The 13,777-nt window shown below is 45.7% G+C and overlaps 1 protein-coding gene across 7 annotated transcripts in view; it reads right to left on the bottom strand.

Annotated features, from left to right (window-relative positions):
* The window catches only part of RREB1 (ras responsive element binding protein 1), a 144,056-nt gene that overhangs the window by 120,651 nt on the left and 9,628 nt on the right, over window positions 1-13,777 (bottom strand). The window lies entirely within an intron of this gene.

Below are 13,777 nucleotides of genomic sequence, written 5' to 3'. Positions count from 1 at the left end.
ACTCTGTCTCAAAAAAAAAAAAAAAAAAAAAAAAAAGACATGACTATTAACGGTCAGGAGCAGTGGCTCACGCCTGTAATCCCAGCACTTTGGGAGGCCGAGGTGGATAGATCATGAGGTCAGAAGTTTGAGACCAGCCTGGCCAACATGGTAAAACCCCATCTCTACTAAAAATAAAAAAGTTAGCTGGGTGTGGTAGCAGGTGCCTATAATCCCAGCTACTCGGGAGACTAAGGCAGGAGAATTGCTTGAACCCAGGAGGCAGAGGTTGCAGTAAGCCAAGATCGCGCCATGGCACTCCAGCCTGGGTGACAGAGCAAGACTCCATCTCGAAAAAAAAAAAAAAAAAGAAATGACTATTAACAAAAGTAAATGGGAAGGGTAGGCATGGCAGCTTTCATTAGTGAACCCCATGGCTAAAGCTATAGAGAAAGAGCTGGGAAAAGTAATTCTGGGGAAGAACACTATAGTACATTACATCACGCTCCCAAGACCAGGCACCAGGCAGAGACTCCCAGCAGAGAGTTTGCCCACACAGTGGGATCAGATGCAGGTGGTTGTGAAATGGCAAATGCAACCAAATCTGAGTCACCCAGGGTGACGTCCAGAGCGTGTGGATTACGGCAGCCTTGGCTTCGGTTGCCTCTCTTTCAGGCGCTTCCAGCTTTACCACAGGCCTGAAAGAGCAAAGGAGAGGAATGGAAAGGGATTTACTACTACTTTGCAGGTTTTTAGAGGAAGGAGTGTTGGCTATGGAGGATAAAAATGATTTGGAGGAATTATCAGTAAAAGTCATTTATCCAGACTTGCTCTTGCCCCCAATGAGGGCAGGTGAAGGCACTCCTTGTCTCCTTTTGGGCTGAGGCAGAGAACAGCAACAGGCAAAGACAGCATGACTCCAAAATTGAGTGAGGGAGGGGAGAGTCCATAGAGTAGGCTCAAGTGCCACACTACAACACCTGCGACCACAAGTACGTTCACCAGCTCACGGTGCTCTGGGCCAGGTGTCCTGACTGACCTGTGGCTCCACTCAACAGACTGCTGGAAAGCTCTTGGCCCTACCTTCAGTAAACCAGAGGTCTTGGTATAAATATACCCATCTACCAACATTATAAACACGATAAATCAGTTCAGTAAACAAGCACCCAAAAGGGGCCTACCAGACCAAAGGGACATGAACCAAAACCTTCTATGTCAGGGCTAAAGTGGAACCCAGGTTCCCTGCTGCCCAGCTGCACCTTTCCGACAACAGGATGTTACCCCTCTCGAAGGTGGCTCACCTGGAATTGGTAACCACAAAGTCAAATATCAAGCAGAGTATGTGATTCAGCTTTTCAACAAGTCTATGGCTGTAAAGAAATAAAGCTTCGCTATGTGTGTACATCACTGCAGTGGCTTTAGGCAATTCAGATATCCTAGGTGCTGCCTCTTGGTTCATCCTGTACCAGCTGCCATGGGAGGCACTCTCTGCCTCAGGCAAAAAGCAAACAGTGAAGTGAGCCACGGCAATCACCCAAAGCACAGACACACAAACCACATGCCCATTGTTGAGGGTGTCTCCAAGGCCTAAGCAGGCCAACTGTTATTTCTCTACTCAAAAACTTTGGACTCCCTACCACTTAAATTAAGAAGAAAAGGTCAAATCCTGCCCCACCTTCCACCTTGCCCCACTATCCCTCCAACCCATCTTCTCAGACATCTTCCTCAACACCAAATTACACTGTAAACTCAAAACCAACCTGCTTTCCCACTGGGCTCTCAGCCCCTACTTGTGCTTTTCCTAGAAGTGCAGACCCACTCCTGCGAGCTTCTGTGAGCCTTGGCCTTCCCATGGGAACTTGGCTCAGGGTCCACATGGCATAAGAATTCCTTTTATAATATCAACTCCCCAAAGGCAAGAACCACCAAACTCCACCATGCCTAAACCTAGCATCCTAAACACAGCAATTGCTCAATTAAGAATATTTCAGATGAAGCTGGAGGTATTCAAATAACGTGTTAAGCTCAAAAGCATAACATTTTTTTTTTGAGACGGAGTCTCGCTCTGTTGCCCAACCTGGAGTGCAGTGGCCCGATCTCAGCTCACTGCAACCTCCGCCTCCTGGGTTCAAGCAATTCTCCTGTCTCAGCTTCCCGAGTTGCTGGAATTACAGGTGCCCACCACCACATCTGACTAATTTTTCTATTTTTAATAGAGATGGGGTTTCACCATATTGGCCAGGCTGGTCTCGAACTCCTGAACTCAAGTGATCTGCCCGCCTTGGCCTCCCAAAGTGCTGGGATTACAGGTGTGAGCCACCGTGCCCGGCCCCAAGACAAACAAATTGAGTCAAGTGGTAGAAACTCTCCAGGTATCACCGTATATTGAGATTATCTAAAAGAACTCCTCTTAAAGCCTCCCATAAAGCTTCCTGGTCATGTGTCACTGGCTGCATGATCTCAGAAACAGGAGCAACTCTAAGCCTCAGTTTCCTGTCTTTAAAAAGGAGAAAATAATAGCTACACCTCATGAAGTTACTGAGATGATTACACACAGAGACATACATGGTGCTCTGCTTCCCCTAAGTAGTGTGCCCTGGTCGAACCCACAAAAGGCAGCACTTTCAGACGCTGCCCCCAACCCAGCTCCCCTCCAGGTCCCCCAAAAGCTCCACTTCAGCTTACCAGAATCCTACTTCCTCCTGCACAATCCTAGCTCAAATGCGAGAACACATGAAAAAACAAAACTAAACAAAAAATGTTTGCCAACAATTCGGAAAATCATAAAATGAAACAATCTGTTTTCAGTGATGAAAATGATTGAGGTATGTGTTCTGTCCAACCCACCAAGTTTACAGGAGGCCTACCCACATTTTGCACAACCCTCCCATCCAAGTCCCTTAGTCCATGAGTACAAGCTTTGAAATGTATAAAGTCAGGCTATAAAAAATTCGTATTTCTTCCCCAGAGGACTCTGAAAACCTGAGAGTACAAGGCAATGTTGTGCCTCTACAATAATTACTATACCATTAATTGTCTTTGGGGCCTGCAGTCTGACTTCCTTCACATCCACTCTAACTTCTCAGGCCTCGGGCACATGATGCTCCTTTGTTGGCTGTTTCAGCTGCAGTGAAGGGGGTGGATCCAAGCAGAGGACCAGGAACATCTGAGGGGCAGAGCCGTGACCCAGATGAGGGCACACGCTCTGCAGGTGAGCAGCGAGCTGGCAACTGCTGTAAGGCAGCTCCACCTTTTGAACAGATTCTATTTCCACCAGACGCTGCCAGCCCCTAAAGCCATCACCCAGAGAGTCATCAAGACAGCAAATTAGCTGGCCCTCTGCTCACACCCTGTCCCACCCCACAGTCACTCCCAACTGACACACCAAACTCGTGGTTACTAGGAATACATTGTCCCAGTTCAGCTCCCAGTGTCCATCCTCAATATTTTTGAGAAATGAGTCCCTCTCCTCTGAAGAATTCCAATCTCTAATGACCTTAAATAAGTACCAATTAGTACAACACAATTAGTGAAGTCTAAACATTGTTGAATTCTATTTGCTGAAAATAAATGTTCCCACCTTTCCACTATCATTTAACAAGGCTTCAGAAGGCAGCCCACATATCCTGGGCTGAAAAATCTCTTGTAAAAAAAAGGGAAGAAGTTATTCTGTTAAAAGAGAACACCAAATTCCAAGTTCACACTGCAGTTTGCTAAACACCTTGTCTTCTCTCTGACTTAAATTTTCTAAAGGGTTAGCAGTTCTCTGAACCACAGAGCTGCTCACATCACAGTCCTGCTCCAAAGCATTTGATGGCTCACAACAGACTCCACCACCGAGCCCCCATCCATTTTTCCAGGGCCAACACTTCTCATCATTCCAACTCAATACAACATGCCTAAGCCCTATCCTCTAGTCACATTCCACTTTTTGCCCTACCCTGTCCTCAACTAAGCCTCATATTTTCATACTCTAGGGACTGTACTTAAACTGCTCTTTTTGCCTAGAAGGACGTTTTCCTTCCCCACATCCTCCTCCTCCACGTGACAAGCCCTGCACATTTGAGAGCATCACTTCCTCTTCTTTTCCCAACCACTTCCCACTTGCAGGCCCCTCCACTTGTCCTTACTGGTTATGAGGCACTGACGAGTTTTAGGGCAGGGACCATGTTTTACCCATCCTTGCATTTCCAGAGCCTGGTACCCGGGGCAGGTGTCAAGAAACAGTTCTTGATGCAGGCTTACTGATGGTGATATTCCACAGATGGGAAAAAAGGAGCCCAGAATGCTGGCCTCCTAATCCAGATTGCTTCTCACTATTATTTTGCTGAAACTACCCAGCTGCTGTGAGCAAAATAACAATGATAATAACAGTAGTAAATAGAGAAGATAGGTCAGTTATAACTGAGCTGGTAGCACATAAGACGTAACTCTCTGTTACTAGTTTCAGAACCGTCCTGCCAGCGCGGTGGCTCGTGCCTGTAATCCCAGCACTTTGGGAGGCCGAGGCAGGCAGATCACCTGAGGTCAGGAGTTCAAGACCAGCCTGACCAATATGATGAAACCCCATCTCTACTAAAAATAAAAAAATTAGCTAGGCATGGTGGGGTGTGCCTGTAATCACAGCTACTAGGGAGGCTAAGACAGGAGAATCGCTTGAACCAGGGAGGCGGAGGTTGCAGTGCACTCCAGCCTGGGCAACAAGAATGGGTGGGAGGGGGGCGGGGAGGGAAACAAGGCCGGGCGCAGTGGCTCATGCCTGTAATCCCAGCACTTTGGGAGGCCAAGGCGGGCAGATCATGACGTCAGGAGTTCAAGGCCAGTCTGACCAACATACTGAAACCCAGCCTCTACTAAAAATACAAAAATTAGCTGGGTGTGGTGGTGCGCATCTGTAATCCCAGCTACTCAGGAGGCTGAGGCAGGAGAATCGCTTGAACCCGGGAGGCGGAGGTTGCAGTGAGCCGAGATCGTGCCACTGCACTCCAGCCTGGGCGACAGAGCAAGACTCCATCTCAAAACAAACAAACAAACAAACAAACAAACAAAAAACAGTCCTTCTCCACAGACGAAGAAGCAGGAAACAGACCTTGAAGTACTTACCGTAATTCAATATCTGCCAGTTCCATAACTTGCTCTGATGCCCTCACAAAGGAGCAAGGCACACTGGGGACCCCCATCCCAAACACACTCTAAGAGACAGGACAGCCTCCTCTCATTGCCCTCCAGTCCACAAGGCTCTTCCTGCTTAAAAAGCAAAACAACAAAGAAACAACACCTCCCAGAGGCTATCACACTTGAGCAGTGCCACATGTCACTGGGCCTCTTAGAATCACCCCAATACCAGTTCTGAGGCAAAACCCTGAGTTTCCATATTACGTAAAATAATAAACTATTATAAAACAACAATGGACCTGTTCTCAAGGCACTGGCCCTACCCAACGCAAAACTAAATTCCCAAATGCTTACAGAGCTTAGAGTCTCTTCAAAAGTAGGCAACCTATGAGTCTGAAACAGGGCTGAGTACTTTCAGGGAGGTTAAAAGTGGTGCCCACATGAAAGGTTTCAAGAGACAGGAGAGGCCCCCCCATTAACCACATGGAGGACTAGAAGAAGCCTGGAGTCCAAGCCCCCACTCTTCCACTTCTGGGACATTTCCCACCACGCAAAAGATCATCTCCGTTCTACACTCTAACCTTTCCAAGGGGAACAGGGTGACAATTCCATACTTGGCAGAATTTGTCCAGTGTTTCATCCTACTCTCCACCAGGTCTTTCCCTGACAGTCTTATACTTTAGTGTCTTGTTGACCTCCCTTCTATAAGGGCTCCCAAATTCCAGTCATCTGGTTTGTGTACTAACACCACCTTTGCAAACCTCTCACTTCCACAAAACACTGAATCTCCCTCCTGTCCATCACAGAAGTGAAGATCTAGCTTATGTTGCCAAATACCAGCTAGAATAAGCTGTTCCACCGGTAAGCTGTAATCTGCTGTTTCCACAAGCCAGAACAGTTTTCCCCTTGATGTGCCTCACAAGGAAGGATCTGCACACAGCAGGTTTTCAGTGAGTTCTTGTTTGGTGAATGGATCATGTCTCTATGACAGGTAGTCTGCCAGGGGTCAGAAGCACAGCTCGGAGTCACACTTCACAGTTTGAGCCCTACTAGCTAGCTGCTTCTCTGGGTCTCAATTTCCTCACCTGAATCATGGGGATAACAATTGCATCTACATCACGGGGTCAGAGAATTGTTGTGATGAATGAATGAGATGATGCATGAAAAAAATTTAGGCGGCTGGTAACTAGTACAGGCTCAATAAATGTTAGATCTTATGACTGCTGCTTCTATTGCCATCATGCTGGGAGTATTTCTACAGGAAAAGCCTAACAACCGACAAAGGGTGAAAACTAAATTATAACAATGGAGTCCTATGGAGTAATCCAGCATGGGCAGAAGAGAAACTGAAATGCCTAACTTCTAGTTTATCTGATTTAAAGCAAATACAGGCAGGCCTGGCCCAGGGATGTTTTTCACCAAAGGTGGTCTGTTACTTGAATGCTGGGAGTTGAACTTATTTAAAAGTACTCTAGACAGATTAATTTGTAATATAACCACTTGCGGTTTCTGGTGTTTAGGACTGGATTTCTGTGTACTCAGTTTCCTGAAGAGACACAAGAGGCAATGCTAGCTACCATGAGACTTCTAGAGACAAGCTAGCCAAATGAGCCTTTCCAAAATTCCACTTCCTGCAAAGATAACAATGAAATAAATCATGAACTCTAAATATAATAATTTGGCCAGTGCTAACCATACCACCTCCCCAATACACATATACTCCCCCCCTTTTCTTGAGCACACCACAAAAGGAACACATGACCATACAGCATCTACTCTCCAGGGCAAAATGGAGGGACAAAGGCACAAAGCAAGCCTCAGAACACACAGGCCACCGTGTTTGCCACATCTATATCAAGAACTGCTTAAACAAAAAATAAAATCAATGACAAAACTCTCAGACGGGTGACCACCCAGGTCCCAGAGCTTACTACAGCAACAGGACCAAACATGCATATACTCTCTTTCTAAAGCAGAGTGTCCACTTTCCTAAGGAGAAAGTAATTTTTAGATCATGTATCCCAATGCCACATTCTTAGCGAGATGACAGGCCTTTGGGTACACGAAGAAGGGACATATCACACATACCCTTAAGACACATCACATGAGGCCAGGCGCAGTGGCTCACACCTGTAATCCCAGTACTTTGGGAGGCTGAGGCAGGCGGATCACGAGGTCAGGAGATCGAGACCATCCTGGCTAACACGGTGAAACCCCATCTCTATTAAAAATACAAAAAAATTAGCCGGGTGTGGTGGCAGGCGCCTGCGGTCCCAGCTACTCGGGAGGCTGAGGCAGGAGAATGGTGTGCACCCAAGAGGCGGAGCTTGCGGTGAGCTGAGGTCACGCCACTGCACTCCAGCCTGGGCGACAGAGCGAGACTCCATCTCAAAAAAAAAAAAAAAGACACATCACATGGCCTGACCTAACTGATGCCACTCTGAACTTCTCTGAGAAAACCTCACTAAAATTCCAAAACATGTATTTATTTATTAGCTTATTTCAGTAATCTCCTCAGGTCCTCAGGAGCTTTATGTAAAATACGTTCAACTTTCGGCCAGGCGTGGTGGCTCACGCCTGTAATCCTAGCACTTCGGGAGGCTGAGGTGGGCGGACTGCCTGAACTCAGGAGTTTGAGACCAGCCTGGGCAACACAGTGAAACCCTGTCTCTACTAAAATACAAAAAATTAGCCGGGCATGGCGGCATGCGCCTGTACAGAGTCCCAGCTCCTCGGGAGGCTGAGACAGGAGAATCGCTTGAACCTGGGAGGTGGAGTGAGATGAGATTGCGCCATTGTACTCCAGCCTGGGCAACAGAGTGAGACTCTGTCTCCAAAAAAAAAAAACACATTCAACTTCATTCAGAGATGATGCAACAGATGGTCTAACATATCCAGAAAACAGCCGTATGTAAGACATGCCAATACCCCACAGCCTAGAGAAACCAACAAACCAGGGCCCCGAGGGGCAACACCACGGTGAGGCAAAAACACAAATGTTTAAGGTAAAACACATTACCCAACAGAGAGTATGTGTGGTCACCACTATCCAGCACTCTTCAAAATAAGTAGCTGTGGATGGGTTATCCAAAAGTGAGCTGATACATGCTTGTCAGCAGAAACTGGTTTCTAAATGTACTATCACCACCAATTTTGGATATTCATAACAAGGCAATTATCTAGTATGCTGTATTTATAACACACTTCTCATTTGACCTCTAAATCTACACATCTGCTTAGGTCACACTGAAGTGAAAGACTCCAAGTTGTTTGTAGAGTACCTTAAAATTTAAATTTTCAAAAATACGCTTAAGTCCAGTTTTTAAAGTTTTCTTCCCAGCCATCTCCTCACCAAGCTATTCCAATCAGAAAAAGTGAGGAGTTAGAAGGTCTTTGTTGAGTTTTGTTCCCATCTATTCAATTCATCTGACCAAATACAGGGCTGGGCCAGGCGCAGTGGCTCATGCCTGTAATCCCAGCACTTTGGGAGGCCAAAGCAGGAGGATCACTTGAATCCAAGAGTTCGAAACCAGCCCGGGCAACATAGTAAAACCCCACCTCTACAAAAATTTTAAAAATTAGCCAGGCATGGTGGTGCCCGCCTGTAGTCCCAGCTACTCAGGAGGCTGAGGTAGGAAGATCACTGGAACCTGGGAGGTCGAGACTGCAGTTGAGCCATGATCACAACACTGGACTCCAGTATGGGTGACACAACAAAACTCCATTCCTTAAAAAAGAAAAAAAAAAAAAAAAAGACATGGAAATTCACGTTCTCCTCAGTATACTACCTGGGGCCCAAAGGAATGTTCAGGTTATATCCATCAGGGTTGATACCTTATAAAAGAGAAGCTTCTTTGGAGCATGCTCACCTGAGGTTTTGATGAGTTATTTGGATGATATTAGAGAAAAGCATTACCCAAAATGGGAGCCCAATAAGACTTTCATGTGAGACCATCTTAAAGGCTGGTGGCCCAACTCACACAGAAGGGGATGGGCCATGCATCCAAGTGAGGCAGGCACCTTCCCTTGGGAAGCAGAAATCCTAAGTAGGTGACAGCCACTTGCTGAGTGGCCGGAGCACACCCTGATGGAAGTCTCAGGGTCAGATTGCACCCTGCCTCCCTGCATTGCATCAAGCAGGGCAGCACACCTGCACTCCAGCTTCTAGTGTGTACCAACTCAGTGGAGAACATGTCACTGTTGGTTTTGTTCCAAAAAGATTTTGTTTGCCATTAAAAAAAAAAAAAAGTTAATTAACGTAGTAGAAACCAAAGGACTGCCTGGAGGTAGGGAGCAAGTCAGCCATCACTAGAGGTATTTAAATACCAGCTAGACAATCACTCCATGGGGACAGGTTCCACTCCTTGTGAAAGGGGTCAAATAAATCTCCTTTGGCACCCACAGATCTAGTGGAGGGCCCAACACATTAGATACACAGCAAGTGTTGTTGACTGAATGAACTATGTTTTCACACAGATTACAGGTCAAGCAAAATACTAATGTAACTCTAATATATTAAGGGCATCGGGTGACCACTGAGGTACTTCACATGGTTCCAACTAAGAAATAAGTTGGAAAATTAGGTCATGAAATGAGTTCTGATGCTCCTAAGTAAAAGGCTTGAGTCACTGTGAGAGTCCTAGCTTGGTCCCTACCCAAAGGCTCTTTCCATGAACGCTATGCTCAAGTCAAACAGATAAAGCATCGCTAAAACACACTTCAGTGCTTTTAAGATTTAGGTCTAGGCCGGGTGTGGTAGCTCACACCTGTAATCCCAGCATTTTGGAAGGCCAAGGTGGGTAGATCACTTAAGCCCAGAAGTTCGAGATCAGCCTGGGCAATATAGTAAAATCCTACCTTTACAAAAAATACAAAAATTGGCCAGGCGCAGCGGCTCATGCCTGTAATCCCAACACTTTGGGAGGCTGAGGCGGGTGGATTACCTGAGGTTGGGACTTTGAGACCAGCCTGGCCAACATGGTGAACCCTCATGTCTATTAAAAATACAAAAATTAGCTGGGCGTAGTGGCAGGCGCCTGTAATCCCAGCTACTCAAGAGGCTGAGGCAGGAGGATCACTTGAACCCAGGAGGCAGAGGCTGCGGTGAGCCAATATCATGCCACAGCACTCCAGCCTGGGTGACAGAACAAGACTCTGTCTCAAAAAAAAAAAAAATTAGCCAAGCGTGGTGGCACACTCCTGTAGTCCTAGCTACTCAAGAGGCTGAGGCAGGAGGATCGCTTGATCCCAGGAGGTCGAGGCTCTAGTGAACCGTGATCACACCACTGCACTCCACCCTGTTGACAGAGCGAGGCCTTGTCCCAAAAAAAAAACACAAAATAGGTGTACATCTCATCTAAAAATCATTCAAAAGCTAAGACCATCTACAAGAAATTTTTCCTGTTCCTTTTAGCATCAGGAAACTAAAAGAAGAAAAAGAAGGAGGATAGAACAGGAGGCAGCCATTGGTTTTTTTCCCAATGGTAAGAACATAACGTCTGTTTCTCACTGTTACGTAAGTACTATTCATGCTTCATCCATGCCATGTACTTTTTTTTTCTTCTTGAGAAGGGGTCTCACCCTGTTGCTCAGGCTGGAATGCAGTGGTGCAATCACAGCTCACTGCAGCCTCAACCTCCTGGGTTCAAGTGATCCTCCCACCTCAGTCTCCTGAGTATCTGGGACTACAGGTGTGTACCACCATGCCCGGCTAAGTTTTGTATTTTTTTGTAGAGACACGGTTTTTTACCTTGTTGTCCAGGCCAGTCTCAAACTCCCGACCTCAAGTGATCTGCACTGCTCGGCCTCCCAAAGTGCTGGGATTAGAGGCATAAGCCACCACGCCCGGCCTAGGTACATAATTTTTAATCAACTAAAACACAGTGCAAGTAAAGAAATAGCAAAAAAAGGCGGGCCGGGGGGTAGGGACATAAATATAGCTCTTTAAAAGGTAGAGAACACACCTTGTTCATAAACCCTGATTAATCCAGCGTTTCACTGTCAGAGGCATCATCATTCACTCAGCTGCAGAAGCCAGAGACCAGGAAGTCATGTCTCCCTTCCACGACCCTGCCTCATCGCCAAGCCCCTCCCACCTCTTAAACCTTTATCAAATCTTTCTAAGCTCCCTTTTTCTACTGCCACCACCGGTTTTCAAAGTTTCAAAAACTAGCGTTCTAACTGACATTCTTCCAAACAGAAGGCAAACAGTTGCTTCCTTCTAGCCAGGTCTATTCTCAACTCTGGGTAGGAATAATCTTTAAAAATGCAAATCTCATCATGCTAATCTGGCCTAACACTTTTCGTAGCTTCCCAGAGTTCCTAGCAGCCTGCTCTAGCCCTTATCTACTGCACCATCCCTGTAATTCACTGGTTCTGTGTCTTGTCTTCCTCCACGCTGTGCTTTTCTCATTTTCCTGGACGCACACCTCTCTCCAACCTCAGGGTCTTTGTACAAGCTGTTTTCTGACGCTTTTTCTTTCCTCTCACCCATCCTTCAGATATTAGCTCAAATGTCACTTCCGCAAGGTGCCTTCCTTGACCAGCCTCCCAGCATCTTTCACTCCTCCCACATACACAAAGGCCACATACTGGTAGCACTTAGCACATGTATATAAAAATGACTTCTTAGCTGCTGAACATGTCTCTTTATTTTCTTTTTTTTTTGAGATGGAGTCTCGCTCTGTCACCCAGGCTGGAACGCAGAGCACGATCTCAGCTCACTCAACCTCTGCCTCCAGGGTTCAAGCGATTCGCCTGCCTCAGCCTCCTGAGTAGCTGGGATTACAGATGCCCACCACTACACCCGGCTAATTTTTGTGTTTTTAGTAAAGACGGGGTTTCACCATATTAGCCAGGCTGGTCTCCCAAAGTGCTGGGATTACAGGCGTGAACCAACACGCCCGCCATTTCTTTCGATGCAATATATCCTCTATGAGGCTTTCAACTATCTTTCCCATACCAGTAAACTTGGTGCTTAACACAGTAGCCTTGCATAGTGGATATTCAAATATGTATTGAATCAATAAAAATCTGTAAATGTTAAAAAAAAATAATAACACCATGGGAGGCCAGGTGCAGTGGCTCACGCTTGTAATCCCATCACTTTGGGAGGCCGAGGTGGGTGGACCACCTGAGGTCAGCAGTTCGAGACCAGCCTGGCTAACATGGTGAAACCCTGTCTCTAATAATAAAAAAAAAAACACCATGGGATTGGCAAATTTGGTGGTGAAAAACTATTTTCAAAAGGAGGCTAAATCTCATACTGAATCACACTTCAGGACAGGAGGTTGTGAAGCCTTATTAAGCTTTTGAACAAATGGTTCTCGGAAACCTATTTTCATGATTTAAATACAAATCAAATTCAGAGACATGCAAGTTAAGCCTCCTTTAAATTATACTTGGTTTTAAACTTTTAAGTAGAACACTTTAGCCAAATACATACAGATTTAACTAACCAAGTCATAGAAAACCTGTTTGAGATGTTCACTAGTTTTATAAAATTATCCTCCAAAACATTTAAAATTCCTAAAGCAAAAGAAAAACTGACTTTAAAATAATCTATTTTCTGGGCTGGGAGCGGTGGCTCACACCTGTAATCCCAGCACTTTGGGAGGCCAAGGCGGGTAGATCACATGAGGTTGGGAGTTTGAGACCAGCCTGGCCAACACAGTGAAACCCCGTTTCTACTAAAAATACAAAAATTAGCCAGGTGTGGTGGCATGCGGCTGTAATCCCAGCTACTCGGGAGGGTGAGGTGGGAGAATCGCTTGAACCCAAGAAGTGGAGGTTGCAGTGAGCTGAGATTCCGCCCTTGCACTCCAGTCTGGGAGATAGTACAAGACTCTGTCTCAAAAAAAAAAAAAAATCTATTTTCTGTATTGGAGAGGAAAATATACGAGCCTCCTGATAAATAAAACTATGTTAGAATATTATATCTGAATGTATCTGCCAGATCTGAGCCTAAACTCTAGTTAGCAGGTAAGCACTTATTAAAAAATATTTATAGTAATGTATTTTTAATCAACCAGGATTTCATCTTGTATAAAAAATACCAAGAACTTCCACACACTATGTCGTTTTTTCCTTTTTGCTTTTTAAAATTCATGTCAGGCTCAGTGGCTCATACCTCATACCTGTAATCTCAACACTTTAGGAGGCTGAGGTAGGAGGACTGCTCGATCCCAGGAGTTTAGGAATTTGAGACCAGCCTGAGCAACATAGAGAGACCCTGTCGCAAAAAAAAAAAAAAAAAAAAATCATTGTTTAAAAAGGAAACCTGGTGGGGCGTGGTGGCTCACGCCTGTAATCCCAGCACTCCGGGAGTCCGAGGTGGACGGATCACCTGAGGTCAGGAGTTCGAAACTAGCCTGGCCAACATGGTGAAACCCCATCTCTACTAAAAAAAAAATACAAAAATTAGCTGGGCATGGTGGTAGACACCTGAAATCCCAGCTACTCGGGAGGCTAAGAGAATCGCTTGAACCTAGGAGGTGGAAGTTGCAGTGAGCCAAGACTGTGCCATTGCACTGCAGCCTGGGTGAAAAGAGTAAAACACTTCGTCTCAAAAAAAAAAAAAAAACAAAAACAAAAAACAGGAAACCTATTCACATGGTTCACCTTTGGGTTTCAGAACACCCACCCCATCTTCCTGGTTATCTCCCCTATTTCTGAAGACATATCT

Source organism: Pongo abelii, chromosome 5 (genome assembly GCF_028885655.2).
Source record: "Pongo abelii isolate AG06213 chromosome 5, NHGRI_mPonAbe1-v2.0_pri, whole genome shotgun sequence".
In the NCBI taxonomy this organism is placed as follows: Eukaryota; Metazoa; Chordata; class Mammalia; order Primates; family Hominidae; genus Pongo; species Pongo abelii.
Note: the sequence above shows the minus strand (reverse complement) of the source record. Positions and strands in the feature narration are given on the sequence as shown.